At 39.1% G+C, this 18,555-nt stretch overlaps 1 long non-coding RNA gene across 2 annotated transcripts in view; it reads right to left on the reverse strand.

The window, feature by feature from the left end:
* The window catches only part of LOC150080126 (uncharacterized), a 306,965-nt gene that overhangs the window by 43,988 nt on the left and 244,422 nt on the right, over positions 1-18,555 (reverse strand). For both annotated transcript variants that reach the window (XR_016547402.1, XR_016547401.1), the window contains exon 3: positions 17,885-17,980. This is a non-coding gene — a long non-coding RNA (uncharacterized LOC150080126). The remainder of the gene's footprint in view (positions 1-17,884; positions 17,981-18,555) is intronic.

The following is an 18,555-nucleotide window of genomic DNA, read 5'->3' on the forward strand; positions in this document are numbered from 1 at the left end:
AGTTTTGAACTTGTCTAGCCATTCCACAGAAGCTTTGAACTCATTTACTCCCATAGATTTTGCAACCCCCAAAGCCTTTTGTCTAATAATAGGCCCATTAATGGGAATTTTTTTAGCACGTGCGCGACAAATTTGAAGTCCAACAATTTTCGGGAATGATTTTTGAACCTGATCATTTCCGTGTTGCCAAAATTGTTTGAGCAGTTCATTTTTTTTTCTTTAGGATGTCGCTTACCTGCGTCTTCCCGATTTTGAATTTTGCAGCGAGAGTGCGAACACTATTTTTTTGCCGATCATACGCATTAATGAGTTCGACTTTATCTTTTAAAGTTAAATGTTTACGAGAAGACATTGTGCACTTCACACGACACTGAACAAAACTGAAAACTGAAACTGAAAAGACGAAAGGCCGACCATATCCCCTCCCCCTGCACACACCAAATTCATCAGAAGTTTTACACGTGCCTTAAAATTCTTGAAAAAGGGTTTAGAACCGCGACGTAAACCTTGATAAAATTCAGAGAATTGGAAATAGAAAATAAACACACGATTGAGGCAATACGTGGAAGAAACGTTCCTAGAAAAAGGGCCGTGAGCTCGCCCGCTGTCCGTTATGAGGAGATCAAATAAAGTGCTAATCTAAACGAAACAGTGCAGATTGCCTGTCCACGTCCATTACAGAGAATGTCCGCTAGACAGAAGCTGCAAACACGTTAAAACCAATGGAGGTGAGTTGGGGAATTTGAAAATGTCCGTTGTAGAGAGATGTCCGTTAACGAGAGGTGTCCGTTAGGAGAAGTTTCACTGTATATATATATATATCACAAAACTTATTCTTTGCACATATTATTTGGTTTTTGCAGAAAGGAAAATAGATAACTCAGTAAACTGCTAGTTCCTGTGGGAACTAGCAGTTGTTGGTGACTCTATTGTCAGGGATAATTCTATGTAAAAAGGATAGGTGGAACAGGACCAGGGTATGTCCGCCAGAGGCAAAGGTTGATGACATTGTAGAGCCGATATCATATTTTAAGGGCACAAAGGGTGATATTGTTGTACACATTGGCACTAATGATGTTAAGAGTAGAAGACCGTCAGAATTAATTAACAAGTACAGGTCACTGTTGAAAAAAAAGCCGTGAATTAAGGTTTAATTTGAAAGTGTCTACAATTGTGTCCAGGCACGATAGGAGGGAGTATATGATGAGAGCCTTGTTGAGCAATTTGGCCCTGAAAAGGCTGTGCAAGGCTCAAGGGGTAGAATATTTTTCAGCCTGGTCTGTACTTGTTAACAGGAGAGACTGCTTCTACAGGGATGGGATACACTTAAATAGAAAGGGTGCAAGAATATTTGCTGATGCTATCGAGGCAGTGTTAGGTGGGTCGGAAAACTGCTAGCTTTGAGGAATACAAGGACTAATAGATTAACAGTAGCCATTGGCAGAGGTGAAAGTGATTCTTGCACTGCTTCTATTGGAATGAGTAGCAGCCTGGAAAACAAGATGCATGATATTTCAGAGACTGCTGGGAGCCATTGCGGTACAAGTAAACACATGGGTTGTGTTAGGGTAGCTAAGAATAGAAACAGGTGCAGGTATACTTGTGTGTACACCAATGCTAGGAGTTTAGTAAATAAATTTTATGAATTTGAGGTATTGCTCAGAACATCAAAGGCAGATATTGTTGGGATATCAGAGACGTGGTGTCACACAGAAATAAGGAATGCAGAACTGGATTTTGGGGAGTACATTGTGTATAGGAAGGATAGACAAGATATGAAGGAAGGAGGGGTTATACTATTAGGTAGGAAACACATAAAATCCGAGGAAGTGAAGCCAGTCAACATTTCTGGACAGTGCAGTGTCGAATCAGTTTGGTGCGACATAAGCATTGGTAGATCAAAATTGAGAGTAGGAGTATTTTATAGGCCTAATGACTCTGATGAGTATAATAAGAAACTGTACAGGGAAATAGAGTGGGCTAGTAAATCAGAGTCTTATAATGGGGGATTTTAATTTCCCAGATATTGACTGGAATTTGTGGGTTGGTCACTCACACACTAACAAGGCTTTTGTGGATTTATTGGATGATTGTTTTCTACAGCAGCATGTTCGGGAGGCAACGAAAGGGAGTAATACTCTTGATCTGATTATCAGTAGTGATTCTTCATGCATTAAGAATCTGCTGATAAAGGAACCACTAGGTAGCATTAGCATTAGTAGCGGCATTTGATGCAAGAAAGCAAGCTTATGCAGCATCAGCCAAAAAAAAAAAAAAAAAAACCCACTTCCACTTCACCCCTCTGTTCGTTCAAAATACCTGTCCAGCTGAACCTTAAACTTATTTAGGCTATCAAATTCCACCACAAGGGATGGCAGTCTGTTCCACCAACCAACCACCCGCTGGCTAAAGGCAAATTTCCGCACGTCTATCCTACATCTGTCTTTCCTCAATTTGAATTTATGCCCTCTCAGGTGATTTTTCTGAGCTAGAGGAAGAATTCCATCAGCATTGAGCATGCTTAAACCATTCAAGGCTTTATACACCTCTATCAGATCACCTCGCTGGTGCCTAGTCTCCAGACACTGTAATTTGCAAAACTTAAGCCTTTCTTCGTAAGAGCACCCCTTTGTTCCATTCACTAATCTTGTTGCCCTTCTCTGTACTCGTTCCAGCAGCTCTACATCCTTCTTGAAATGAGGCCTCCAGACCTGTATACAGTACTCTAGGTGTGGCCTGACCATTGCCTTATACAATGGAATAATCACCTCCTTATCCCTGCTGGAAAAATTCCTGTATATCATTGACAATACTCCATGAGCTACTCTTGCAGCCCGTCTGCACTGCTCAGAGAACTTCATATCTGCCTGCACAATCACCCCCAAGTCCCTTTCATTCTCTACCACTGTCAGTGTAGTACCACAGAGTTGATACGTTGCTCTGGGGTTGCTGTTTCCCATGTGTAGTACTTTACATTTGTCAATGTTAAACCTCATTTGCCACCTCTCAGCCCATCTACTCAACCTTTCCAGATCCTGTTGCAGCAGCATAGTGTCAGTAGTGTCCTTGACAACCCTGCCAACCTTTGTATCGTCTGCAAACTTGGACATTAAGCTTGATATACCATCATCAATATCATTTATAAATACAGAAAACAATAATGGACCCAACACTGAGCCCTGAGGGACTCCACTAATAACATTAGTCCACGATGAGCAGTGTCCATTGATTACCACTCTCTGTCTTCTCCCCCTCAACCACCCCTTTATCCATAGCAGCAATTTGCCTCCAATGTCACACTGCTCCAATTTGTGTAGCAGTCTTCCATGTGCAACAGTATCAAAAGCTTTTCTAAGATCCAAGTATATAATATCAAAGTTATTCCCTGCATCCAGTTCTTTTGTGACTGCATCATAGTATCCAATCAAGTTGGTCAGGCAAGACTTCCCCTTAACAAAACCATGCTGTGTCTGAGCTATAACTGAAGTCTTGTCTAAATGATCCTGCAGTGCTTCTTTAACCAGTGCCTCCATTAATTTTCCTGGAACAGAAGTTAAGCTCACAGGTCTATAATTACTTGTGTCAGCCTTTGATCCTCCTTTGTGAATTGGGGTCACATTTGCACATTTCCAGTCTATGGGTACCTCCCCTGAGTCCAAGGAAGCTCTCATAATTATGGCTAAGGGTTTGCTTACTTCCTTTGCTGCCTCCTTTAATATAACTGGATAGATCCCATCCACCCCGGGTGCCCTTCTTGTGTTTATCTTCAACAGTTTCTCCTCCACTTTACTCCCAGTTATTTCAAGATTCTGTAGCTTACTGCTAGAGTTGAATACATCTCTGGCATTCCCTTTGCTGAATAACTCCTCATGTGTGAATGTCGATGCAAAATATTCATTTAGTTTGTTAGCCCTGAGCAGGATCATCAACAGTTGACCCATCAATATCAAGTGGACCAATCTGATTCATCCCCTTCCTTCTAGAGTTTACATAAGTAAAGAACTCTTTGCTGTTTTTCTTTGCATCCCTTGCCAAGGATTTCTCGTAATCTGCCTTCGCCTGCCTAACCTCCTTTGTAACTTGGTTGCATATCAACTTGTATCTATCATAGGCTTTTGTGTCATGTGTTAATTTGTAAGTATCCCATGCATTTTTCTTCTCTGCCATATGCCTCATTAGTTCATCTGACATCCATTTTGGCCTAAACCTTGAACAATATTTCTTAGTTGGTATGTAAAGCCTAGTAGCTTCCAAGATAAGTTCTTTGAATGCTTCCCATTTTGAATTTGCTGTTGGTAACATCATCAGTTGGTCTCACTGTATAGAATTTAAATACTGTCTCAGTCCATCGTAGTCGCCTTTACGGAAGCAATAACCCTTCCCTTTACCCCTAATGGTAGTTACCTCTTTGAGTAAATCCCACTTCAGCACACTGTGATCACTGCCACCTAGTGGTTCATTTATCTGCAGATTCTTAATGCATGAAGAATCACTGCTGATAATCAAATCAAGAGTATTACTCCCTCTAGTTGCCTCCTGAACATGCTGATGTGGAAAACAATCATCCAATAAATCCACAAAAGCTCTGCTAGTGCGTGAGTAACCAGCCCCCAAATTCCAGTCAATATCTGGGAAATTAAAATCTCCCATTATAAGACTCTCTGATTTACTGGCCCACTCTATTTTCCTGTACAGTTCCTTATTATACTCATCAGAGTCATTAGGCCTATAGCACACTCCTACTCTCAATTTTGATCTCCCAATGCTTATGTCACACCAAACTGACTCAACACTGCACTGTCCAGCGATGTCGACTGGCATCACTTCCTTGGTTTTTATGTGTTTCTTAACTAATAGCATAACCCCTCCCCCCTTCCTATCCTGTCTATCCTTTCTGTAGACGTTGCACTCCCCAAATTGCAGTTCTGCATCCCTTATATCTGTGTGACACCACGTCTCTGATATCCCAACAATATCTGCCTTTGATGTTTTGAGCAATACCTCAAATTCATCAAATTTATTTACTAAACTCCTAGCATTGGTGTACACGCAAGTATACCTGCACCTGTTTCTATTCTTAGCTACCCTAACACAACCCATGTATTTACTTGTACCGCAATGGCTCCCAGCAGTCTCTGAAATACCATGCATCTTGTTTTTCAGGCTTCTGCTCATTCTAATAGAAGCAGTGCAAGAATCTCTTTCACCTCTGCCAGTGGCTACTGTCAATCTATTGGTCTTTGTCTCCCCCCAAGCTAGCAGTTTTCCGACCCACCTAACACTGCCTCGATAGCATCAGCAAATATTCTTGCACCCTTTCTATTTAAGTGTATCCCATCCCTGTAGAAGCAATCTCTCCTGTTAACAAGTACAGTCCAGGCTGAAAAAAATTCTACCCCTAAAGGTGTCAGTGATCACAGTGTGCTGAAGTGCTAGCTTGGGGGGAGACAAAGACCAATAGATTGACAGTAGCCACTGGCAGAGGTGAAAGAGATTCTTGCACTGCTTCTATTAGAATGAGCAGAAGCCTGAAAAACAAGATGCATGGTATTTCAGAGACTGCTGGGAGCCATTGCGGTACAAGTAAACACATGGGTTGTGTTAGGGTAGCTAAGAATAGAAACAGGTGCAGGTATACTTGTGTGTACACCAATGCTAGGAGTTTTGTAAATAAATTTGATGAATTTGAGGTATTGCTCAAAACATCAAAGGCAGATATTGTTGGGATATCAGAGACGTGGTGTCACACAGATATAAGTGATGCAGAACTGCAATTTGGGGAGTACAACGTCTACAGAAAGGATAGACAGGATAGGAAGGGGGGAGGGGTTATGCTATTAGTTAAGAAACACATAAAAACCAAGGAAGTGAAGCCAGTCGACATCGCTGGACAGTGCAGAGTTGAGTCAGTTTGGTGTGACATAAGCATTGGGAGATCAAAATTGAGAGTAGGAGTGTGCTATAGGCCTAATGACTCTGATGAGTATAATAAAGAACTGTACAGGGAAATAGAGTGGGCCAGTAAATCAGAGAGTCTTATAATGGGAGATTTTAATTTCCCAGATACTGACTGGAATTTGGGGGCTGGTTAATCACGCACTAGCAGGGCTTTTGTGGATTTATTGGATGATTGTTTTCTACATCAGCATGTTCGGGAGGCAACTAGAGGGAGTAATACTCTTGATTTGATTATCAGCAGTGATTCTTCATGCATTAAGAATCTGCAGATAAATGAACCACTAGGTGGCAGTGATCACAGTGTGCTGAAGTGGGATTTACTCAAAGAGGTAACTACCATTAGGGGTAAAGGGAAGGGTTATTGCTTCCGTAAAGGCGACTACGATGGACTGAGACAGTATTTAAATTCTATACAGTGGGACCAACTGATGATGTTACCAACAGCAAATTCAAAATGGGAAGCATTCAAAGAACTTATCTTGGAAGCTACTAGGCTTTACATACCAACTAAGAAATATTGTTCAAGGTTTAGGCCAAAATGGATGTCAGATGAACTAATGAGGCATATGGCAGAGAAGAAAAATGCATGGGATACATACAAATTAACACATGACACAGAAGCCTATGATAGATACAAGTTGATATGCAACCAAGTTACAAAGGAGGTTAGGCAGGCGAAGGCAGATTACGAGAAATCCTTGGCAAGGGATGCAAAGAAAAACAGCAAAGAGTTCTTTACTTATGTAAACTCTAGAAGGAAGGGGATGAATCAGATTGGTCCACTTGATATTGATGGGTCAAGTGTTGATGATCCTGCTCAGGTAGCTAACAAACTAAATGAATATTTTGCATCGACATTCACACATGATGCATTATTCAGCGAGGGGAATGCCAGAGGTGTATTCAACTCTAGCAGTAAGCTAGAGAATCTTGAAATAACTGGGAGTAAAGTGGAGGAGAAACTGTTGAAGATAAACACAAAGGCACCCGGTGTGGATGGGATCTATCCAGTTATATTAAAGGAGGCAGCAAAGGAAGTAAGCAAACCCTTAGCCATAATTATGAGAGCTTCCTTGGACTCAGGGAAGGTACCCATAGACTGGAAATGTGCAAATGTGACCCCAATTCACAAAGGAGGATCAAAGGCTGACACAAGTAATTATAGACCTGTGAGCTTAACTTCTGTTCCAGGAAAATTAATGGAGGCACTGGTTAAAGAAGCACTGCAGGATCATTTAAACAAGACTTCAGTTATTGCTCAGACACAGCATGGTTTTGCTGTGTCTGAGCAATAACTTGCCTGACCAACTTGATTGGATACTATGATGCAGTCACAAAAGAACTGGATGCAGGGAATAACTTTGATATTATATACTTGGATCTTTTGATACTGTTGCACATGGAAGACTGCTACACAAATTGGAGCAGTGTGACATTGGAGGCAAATTGCTGCTATGGATAAAGGGGTGGTTGAGGGGGAGAAGACAGAGAGTGGTAATCAATGGACACTGCTCATCGTGGACTAATGTTATTAGTGGAGTCCCTCAGGGCTCAGTGTTGGGTCCATTATTGTTTTCTGTATTTAAAATGATATTGATGATGGTATATCAAGCTTAATGTCCAAGTTTGCAGACGATACAAAGGTTGGCAGGGTTGGCAAGGACACTACTGACACTATGCTGCTGCAACAGGATCTGGAAAGGTTGAGCAGATGGGCTGAGAGGTGGCAAATGAAGTTTAACATTGACAAATGTAAAGTACTACACATGGGAAACAGCAACCCCAGAGCAACGTATCAACTCTGTGGTACTACACTGACAGTGGTAGAGAATGAAAGGAACTTGGGGGTGGTTGTGCAGACGGGCTGCTAGAGTAGCTCATGGAGTATTGTCAATGATATACAGGAATTTTTCCAGCAGGGATAAGGAGGTGATTATTCCATTGTATAAGGCAATGGTCAGACCACACCTAGAGTACTGTATACAGGTCTGGAGGCTCATTTCAAGAAGGATGTAGAGCTGCTGGAACGAGTACAGAGAAGGGCAACAAGATTAGTGAATGGAACAAAATGGTGCTCTTACGAAGAAAGGCCAAAGTTTTGCAAATTACCGTGTCTGGAGACTAGGCACCAGCGAGGTGATCTGATAGAGGTGTATAAAGCCTTGAATAGTTTAAGCATGCTCAATGCTAATGGGATTCTTCCTCTAGCTCAGAAAAATCACCTGAGAGGGCATAAATTCAAATTGAGGAAAGACAGATGTAGGATAGACGTGCGGAAATTTGCCTTTAGCCAGCAGGTGGTTGGTTGGTGGAACAGACTTCCATCCCTTGTGGTGGAGGTTGATAGCGTAAATAAGTTTAAGGCTCAGCTGGACAAGTATTTTGAATGAACAGAGGGGTGAAGTGGAAGTGGGTTTTTTTTTTTTTTTTTTGGCGGATGCTGCATAAGCTTGCTTTCTTGCATCAAATGCCTCTACTAATGCTAATGCTAAGTGGGATTTACTCAAAAGAGGTAACTGCCATCAGGGGTAAAGGGAAGGGATTTTGCTTTCATAAAGGTGACTACGGTGGTCTGAGACAGTATTTAGCATTAGCATTAGCATTAGCATTAGTAGAGGCATATGATGCAAGAAAGCAAGCTTATTCAGCATCAGCCAAACAAAAAAAAAAAAAAAAAACCCTCTCCCATTTCACCCCTCCGTTCGTTCGAAATACCTGTCCAGTTGAGCTTTAAATTTGTTTAGGCTATCAACTTCAACAACAAGTGATGGAAGTCGGTTCCACCAACCAACCACCCGCTGGCCAAAGGCAAATTTCCGCACATCTATCCGACATCCGTCCTTCCTCAATTTGAATTTATGCCCTCTGAGGTGATTATTCTGAGAAAGATGAAGAATCCCATTGGCATTGAGCATGCTCAAACCATTCAAAGCCTTATACACCTCTATCAGATCACCTCGCCGGTGCCTAGTCTCCAGACTCTGTAATTTGCAAAACTTAAGCCTTTCTTCGTAAGAGCAACCCTTTGTTCCATTTACTAATCTTGTTGCCCTTCTCTGTACCCGTTCCAGCAGCTCTACATCCTTCTTGAAATGAGGCCTCCAGATCTGTATACAGTACTCAAGATGTGGCCTAACCATTGCCTTATACAAGGGAATAATCACCTCCTTATCCCTGCTAGAAAAATTCCTGTATATCATTGACAAGACACCATGAGCTACTCTTGCAGCTCGTCTGCTCTGCTCAGAGAACTTCATATCTGCCTGCACAATTACCCCAGGTCCTTTTCATTCTCCACCACTGTCAGTGTAGTACCGCAGAGTTGATACATTGCTCTGGGGTTACTGTTACCCATATGTAGTACTTTACATTTGTCAATGTTAAACTTCATTTGCCACCTCTCTGCCCATCTGTTCAACCTTTCCAGATCCTGTTGCAGCAGCATAGCGTCAGTAGTGTCCTTAACGACCCTGCCAACCTTTGTATCATCTGCAAACTTAGACATTAAACTTGATATCCCATCATCAATATCATTCATAAACACCGAAAACAACAATGGACCCAACACTGAACCTTGAGGAACTCCACTAATAACATTAGCCCACGTTGAGCAGTGTCCATTGATTACCACTCTCTGTCTTCTGCCACTCAACCATCCCCTTATCCATAGCAGCAATTTGCCTCCAATGCCACACTGCTCCAATTTGTGCAGCAGTCTTCCATGTGCAACAGTATCAAAAGCCTTTCTAAGATCCAAATATATAATATCAAAGTTATTCCCTGCATCCAGTTCTTTTGTGACTACATCATAGTATCCAATCAAATTGGTCAGGCAAGACCTGCCCTTAACAAAACCATGCTGCGTCTGAGCTATAACTGAATTCTTGTCTAGATCCTGCAGTTCTTGTCTAGATCCTGCAGTGCTTCTTTAACCAGTGCCTCCATTAATTTACCTGGAACAGAAGTTAAACTAACAGGTCTATAATTACTTGTGTCAGCCTTTGATCCTTCTTTGTGAATTGGGGTTACATTTGCACATCTCCAGTCTATGGGTACCTCCCCTGAGTCCAAAGAAGCTCTCATAATTATGGCTAGGGGTTTGCATACTTCCTTTGCTGCCTCCTTTAATATAACTGGATAGATCCCATCCACCCCAGGTGCCTTTTTTATGTTTATCCTCAACAATCTCTCCTCCACTTTCCTCTCAGTTATTACAAAATCATCCAGCTCACTGCCAATGTTTACTTTACCTACATCATTCTCCTTCCTGAATAACTCCTCATGCGTGAATGTAGATGCAAAATACTCGTTTAGATTGTTAGCCACCTGAGCAGGATCCTCAACTGTTGAACCATCAATATCCAGTGGACCAATCTGATTCATCCCTTTCCTTCTCGAGTTCAAGTATGTAAAGAACTCCTTTCTGTTTTTCTTTGCATCCTTTGCCAAGGATTTTTCGTAGTCTGCCTTTGCCTGCCTAATCTCCTTTGTGACTTGGTTACAGACCAACTTATATCTATCATAGGCTTCCATGTCACCCATTAATTTGTATGTATCCCATGCATTTTTCTTCTCTGCCATATGTCTCATTAGTCCATCTGACAACCATTTAGGCCTAAACCTTGAACAATATTTCTTAGTTGGTATGTAAAGCCTGGTAGCCACCAAGATTAGTTCCTTGAATGCTTCCCATTTTGAGTTTGCTGTTGGTAACATCATCAGTTGGTCCCACTGTATAGAATTTAAATACTGTCTCAGACCATCATAGTAGCCTTTACGAAAACAAAAATCCTTCCCTTTACCTCTGATGGTAGTTACCTCCTTGAGTAAATCCCACTTCAACACACTGTGATCACTGCCACCTAGTGGTTCATTTATCTGCAGGTTCTTAATGCATGAAGAATCACTACTGATAATCAGATCAAGAGTATTGCTCCCTCTTGTTGCCTCACGAACATAGAATATTTATATTCTATACGGTGGGACTAACTGATGATGTTACCAACAGCAAATTCAAAATTTGAAGCATTCAAAGAATTTATCTTGGAAGCTACTAGGCTTTACATACCAACTAAGAAATATTGTTCAAGGTTTAGGCCTAAGTGGGTGTCAGGTGAACTAATTAGACATGTGCCAGAAAGAAAAATACATGGGATACATATAAATTAATGTGTGACATGGAAGCCTATGATAGATATAAGCTGTTCTGCAACCAAGTCACAAAGGAGATTAGGTAGGCAAAGGCAGATTATGAGAAATCCTTGGCAAAGGATGCAAAGAAAAACAACAAAGAGTTCTTTACTTATGTAAACTCTAGAAGGAAAGGTATGAATCAGATTGGTCCACTGGATATTGATGGTTCAACTGGTGATGATCCTGCTCAGGTGGCAAACAAACTAAATGAATATTTTGCATCTACATTCATCCATGAGGAGTTATTCTGGGAGGGGAATGCCAGAGGTGAGTTAAACTCTGGCAGTGATCTGGATGATTTTATAATAACTGAGAGGAAAGTGGAGGAGAAATTGTTGATGACGTACATAAAAAAGGCACCTGGGGTGGATGGTATCTATCCAGTTTTTTTAAAGGAGGCAGCACAGGAAGTAAGCAAACCCATAGCCATAATTATTAGAGCTTCTTTGGACTCAGGGGAGGTACTCATGGACTGGAGATGTGCAAATGTGACCTCAATTCACAAAGAAGGATCAAGGGGCAACACAAGTAATTATAGACCTATTAGTTACCACAGGTAACTAACAGGTTTTCCTGGAATAGAAGTTCCAGGAAAATTAATGGCGGCGCTGGTTAAAGAAGCACTGCAGGATCATCTAGATGAAACTTCAGTTATAGCTCTGACACAGTATGGTTTTGTTAAGGGAAAGTCTTGCCTGACCAATTTGATTGGATATTATGATGTGGTCACAAAGGAACTGGATGCAGGGAATAACTTTGATATCATATATTTTGATCTTAGAAAGACTTTTGATACTTTTGCACATGGAAGACTGCTGCACAAATTGGAGCAGTGTGGTATTGGATGCAAATTGTTGCTATGGATAAAGGGATGGTTGAATGGGAGAAGACAGAGAGTGGTAATCAATGGACACTGCTCATCGTGGACTAATGTTATTAGTGGAGTCCCTCAGTGTTCAGTATTGGGTCCATTGTTGTTTTCTGTATTTATAAATGATATTGATGATGGTATATCAAGCTTATTGTTCAAGTTTGCAGACGATATTAAGGTTAGCAGGGTTGTTAAGGACACTAATGACAGTACGCTACTACAACACGATCTAGAAAATATGAGCAGATGGGCTAAGAGGTGGCAAATGAAGTTTAACATTGAGAAATGTAAAGTAGTACATATGGGAAGCAGAAACCCCAGAGTGATGTATCAACTCTGTGGTACTACACTGACAATGGTAGAGAATGAAAAGGACCTGGGGTAATTGTGCAGATAGATATGAAATTTTCTGAGCAGTGCAGGCGGTCTGCAAGAGTAGCTCATAGTGTCTTGTCAATGATATACAGGAATTTTTCTAGCATGGATAAGGAGGTGATTATCCCCTTATATAAGGCAATGGTCAGGCCACACCTTCAGTACTGTATACAGGTCTGGAGGTCTCATTTTAAGAATAATGTAGAGCTGTTGGAACGAGTACGGAGAAGGGCAACAAGATTAGTGAATGGAACTTACGAAGAAAGGCTTAAATTTTGCAAATTACAGTGTCTGGAGACTAGGCACCTGCGACGTGATCTGATTGAGGTGTATAAAGCCTTGAATGGTTTGAGCATGCTCAATGCTGATGGAATTGTTCCTCTTGCTCAGAATAATCATTTGAGAGGGCATAAATTCAAATAAAAAAAAATCTGATGTAGGATTCGTGTGCGAAAATTTGCCTTTAGCCAGCGTGTGGTTGGTTGGTGGAACAGACTTCCATCCTTTGTTGTGGAAGTTGATAGCGTAAATAAATTTAAGGCTGAGCTGGACAGGTACTTGGAACGAATGGAGGGGCGAAATGGGAGTGGTTTTTTTTTTTTTTTTTTTTTTTTGGCTGATGCTGCATAAGCTTGCTTTCTTGCATCATATTCCTCTAGTAATGCTAATGCTAAACAATAGAATAAGTACTGTTCTCATTTTACTGTTTACTGTTGTGATTGGCAAGTGAGCTGCTTGATGCAGCAACTGATTAGCAATTAACAATGATAAAACCATAATAGGATTTTTATGGTTTTATGGATATTTATAAATATTAAAAAGGATTTTTTGAAGATTGAGCAAAGGCTCCTTATAATATAGGTCCTAAGTTTTAACTTGTTTAGGTTATATATAAATAGAGCCCTGGCTTTAGTCCTGCAAATTGCAGTTCTGGTGACTATGCACCTTCAAGGAGATCTGATTGAGGTGTTTAATGAATGGACAGAGTAAGCTCAACTCTTATTTAATCCTTCCTCTTTCTCAGACACACGAGGAGGCACAAATTCAAATTGAGGAAAAATGGATAGATGTGTTTAAATTTGACTTCAGCCAGCATGTAGTTGATTGTTGGGACAAACTTCTGTCTGTTGTTGTAGAAATCGATAAACTATTAGAGGGGATGGACAAGTGATTTTTTTTTTTTTTTTTTTTTAGCTGATGTATAAGCTTGCTTTCTTGCATTGTTTGCCAATACTAATACTACTACTGAAGAAATCTTTACTACTTTTCATTGCATTCCCGTAGGTTTTTCTGTATTGCCTGATACTTATATGCATCCCGTGTATTTGTTTTTCTGTTATAAGTCTAATCAGTTCATCTGACATCCATTTTGGCCTTGAACAATATAGTATCTATTAGCTGGTATAAAATCTTAGTAGCTTCCATACTAGATAGTAGGAAACATTCTTTCCTGAATGTTTCCTACTATCTAGAATTCACTGTTGGTAACGTCATCAGTTGGTTCCAATGATTAGAATTTAAAAACTGTCTTAGATCATTTTAATTACCTTTACAAAGACAAATCCCTTCCCTTTGTCCCTGATAGTAGTTACATCTTTAAGTAAAACCCATATCAATACACTGTGATCACTGCTACCCAGTGGTTCTTTTATCTGCAAATTCTTAATAATTATTTATGCCGATAATCAGATAGATTACCAAAAAATTCTAACTGCACGGCTAGTACTCTTAATCTTTTCCTTTAAAATACACATTTAACATCAGTTGTCATCTAAGTATCTCAGTTTGCAACTTCGTGATGATCATTTCTCTAATGGAATGTCTGACTCACGGCTACTCTCAGCCTCATATTTGATATTATGTGAGTGCAAAATGGGATGATTTGTTATGACAGTATCACCAACATGATTACTCAGATCATGCCAGTGATATTATTTTAGGGATAAAACTTTTTATTTTTCATTCCACCCTAAACTCAGCCTTCCTTTATCAAAAGTATGGTTTTCCATAAGAAGTGCAAAGGATGAAAAAATAAGAACATTGCATATGCAATTGTCTTATATCCAAATTCTCCAGCTTCATTTTTTTCATGCATTTAAAGCTCAAAGGAATTGTTAGCAACTAATTAGTAAATCCAAAACAAGATTTTTGAGAAGGCTAAGGACAGGGAACTTATTTCTTGTTCAAATGGTAGGCAGGCTTTCTGATCTCTTACGAAAACTATTGATTGCAACTTCTGTTCCTAGTGATTCTAATGCATCCAGATCTACAAACAAAAATTTCCTATGTTAGTGGAAAAGAAATTTACAAACTTAATTTTCCTCTAACTCTTGCATTGATGATTGCAGTAAATCTCCTCTTGATTATATCAACATGTTTCATTCAGTTAATTCCTTGGTCTTCTGACAGAAAGACATTAGGAGGATCCTGATGTCTTTCTGTCAGATTTTTTGTCCCTTGGTGCTTTTCTTTCTGCTTGAAAATTTGCTCATAACAAGCCAACACCTAAAAAGAGCAGCAAATGCCTCTATTCCAACTATCATCCTATTCCATTACTTCAAATTTTTCCAAGGTAATGGAGAAATCCTTCAACTACCAACTCTTCTGCTAAAAACTCTTAAAACCTTCTCTTCAAAATGTTCCATCTAATTAACAATTGCCAATATGGATTCCATCATGTTGATTTTGATGACATCCTAGCTTATATTGTTCATTTTTGGACAAATTTGATGGAAATATATGGAGATATTCATGCAGAAATTCCTAGAAATGCTGGGAGTATTTCTAAGAATTTTGATCATGTTTGACAAAGCTGTCTTATAAACAAGCTGCCATCTTCTATTTTGCCTTTTGGTTTTGAAATTGGATAGCCACTCATTGCTATCTAATAATAATAATAATAATCATTATTATTATTATTATTAGCCATGTGGTGCAAGGAAGCCTGAGGCTTACGCTGTACCAGCCAAAAAAAATTCCCATGTTACCCTGAGAGAGAGAGAGAGAAGGGAATCACCAAGAAAGCAAGAAAGAGAAGAATGATGATATCCAGCTCAGAACACTGGGTTTGCCAAGCCCATCTCACCAGATGTGAGCCCCTCGGGTAAAATTATAACATCCATGGCAGGAGCCCATAATACTTAGTGTACCATGTCAGATGGAAAGGAAGTAAACATATAAATAATATTAAATAGTTCTTAAATAGTAAAAACTGATTAAATTAGATTATAAAAAGAAATGAAACCAAAAGTATTATGAAGTACTTGTATATAAACAAGTACAAATTTAAACTCAAATACACACGTCTTAATCATCAGTGAGTATGAAAGAAGCAGAATACAGAGAATTCTCAGATTAGTGATCTCACTCATGGCAATGCAGAAATTTGGTACAAACAGTTTTTCAGTTTTGGAGTAGGAACGACAACATAAATTTTGGGGGTATCATTTAGCAGCCATCCTCTGAGCATCAGTAGCCATCACTAGTACAATGTATAGCATGGTGAATCTAATGTAGCATAGCCATGCTTAGTGGGCCTTCATCAAACCCACAGCTTAAGAGACAATGATACTAAGAACAGTGGAGAAATGGCCGAGTACCTGCTCTCCATAGGCAAGATCAGTCACAAACTTGTGTACCAGAAATATTGTTTCCTCTGCATTGAAATAAACTTGGCTTTCTCTCTTTTGCACTCAACATATTACTTTTATTCTAAACAACTATACAATCTATACAAATGACTAATTTGTCCTACCATGCAATATTATTTCCACATCTAGGGTGGTGTCTCAAAATTCTTCAACTCATAGATTCAATCGAAAAGAGAACAGTCCAGTAATAAGTAATTCTTCACTTATAAATTCACTCTACTCCATTTCACATAGGTATTCAGTTTATTCTGAATGCCTTTTTCATAGTCATTTCCATTGTATTGTTCTGAATTAGTAAATGTAATTTAATCTTTTTCTTCCAAACCTGTGCATGTCTGCACAGGTTTGGAAGAAAAAGGTTAAATTACAGTTCAACTGTAATTTAACTTAATTAATTTACAATTCAACTGTAATTTAACTTCACAGTTCAACTCTAAGCTCATTTAAGTAACATTTCCTCTTCCCCATTTTCCTTCTGCTGCTGTTTTTTCTTCTGCTCTTTGGAACAACTTTTGCATATAATTCCTGAAAATCACAAATGTATTTAAACCTTCAACCCATAGGCATTTGAGTACTGCAAATTCTAATACAGTTGAATACTACGTTGTGGTCATAGAGGAACTGGATGCAAAAAATAATTTTGATATCATATGCTTGGATTTTGGGAAAGCTTTTGATACTGTTGCACCTGAAAGATGTACAAGTTGCTGCTATGGATAAAGAGTTGGTTGCATGGGAGAAGACAGAGAGTGGTAAGCAATAGACATTGCTCTTCATGGATTAATGTTATTAGTGGTGTTCTCCAGGGTTTGGTGTTGGACCCATTGTTGTCAATGAACAGGAATGATAGTATGCTACTGCAACAGAATATAGAAAAGTTAGGCAGATGGGCTGAGAAGTGGCAACTGAAGTTTAATATTGGCAAATGCAAAGTACTGCATATGGGTAGCAGTAATCCCAAGAGTAATGTACCAACTGTGTGGTACATTACTCTTGGCATTACTACATTCTGGGTAATGGAAAATGAAAAATACCTGGTACTTGTGCAGTCAGATATGAAATTTCCTGATCAGTGCAGACAGGCTGTCAGAAATGCTCATGGGGTCTTGTCAATGATATATAGGAATTTTGCTAGCAAGGGATATAAGGAGGTGATTATCACATTGTATGAAACAATGGTCAGGCCACATCTTGAGTACTGCATACAGTTCTGGAAGCTTGATTTTAGGATATGGAGCTGCTGGAATGAGCACAGAGAAGGGCAAAAAGATTGGTGAGGGGAACAAAGGGGTGTTCCTACCAAGATAGGCTCAGTTCTCCAAATTGCATAATCTGGAGACTAGGAACCTGCGAGGTGATCTGATTGAGATGTTTAAGGATTTGAATGGATTGAGCAAGTGCAATGCTGATCGGATTCTTTCTCTTACTCAGACTATACACATGAGGTAGCACAAATTCATATTGAGGAAGGATGGATGCATAATAAATGTGCAGAAGTTTGCCTTTAGCCAGTGGGTGTTTGATTTTCTTTCATCATTTGCCAATTTGCCACTACTAATGCTACTAGTAGTTTGTGGTCACCATTTAAAAAATAAATAAATAAGAGTAATAATAATGAAAGTATTTTAACTTTCTTAAATATATCCTTCAAAATTATGCGATATTCAGAAACAATATACTAATATAAATTTATTTAGAGTACATTCAGTCTTGTGAGCCTAAAAATGTAAACTGCACTGAAAGAAAATAATATTTTTATGTAAAGTACAGCAGACTGTCATTACTCTCATTTATTTATTTGTTTAAGTCATAATATTATAAAAATTTATTATTTTACCTGGTTTTTCATGTTTGGGAAAAATAAAACAGCTTCTCCAGATTTCCACGGAAAACTTGTTTGCACATTTTGCTCTCCATTAGAAGAGTCCTAGACCTGAAACAAAAATTTTAAATTATTACATGAGTTAATTATCTTCATTCCTGATAAATAAAACTACTAATATATTATTACTCACACTATGTTGCCTGCTAATATTAAATACAAGCATAATTTCGAAGTGACACCAAAAATACACAAAAATCTTAGGACTTGAAGTTTAACAGATGTAAAATTAATTGATGGCTGTGAATAAGAAATGATAAATAAATTGCCAATAAATACCAGTTACATGACAATGTTTCTGCTGATGAGAAATGTTCTCCAAAGATATTTTTATGAACAAGATAATGTTCATGACATTACGGCATGACAAGTTGGAGAACTAATGCAGAAAAATAAATGTTATGTACTTCACAAAAGCTTATTAAGCATTAAATCAGATTGGTCAGGTCAGATTGGTCCACTTGATATTGATGATCAGAGATTGATCAGAATCAGATTGGTCCATTTGATATTGATAGTTCAACTGTTGATGAGCCTGTTCAGGTAGCTAACAAACTAAATGAATATTTTGCATCTACATTCACACATGAGGAGTTATTCAGGGAGAGGAATGCGAGGTGAATTAA

Source organism: Mastigoproctus giganteus, chromosome 9 (assembly GCF_048544385.1).
Source record: "Mastigoproctus giganteus isolate SK-2022 chromosome 9, ASM4854438v1, whole genome shotgun sequence".
NCBI classification, from domain to species: Eukaryota; Metazoa; Arthropoda; class Arachnida; order Uropygi; family Thelyphonidae; genus Mastigoproctus; species Mastigoproctus giganteus.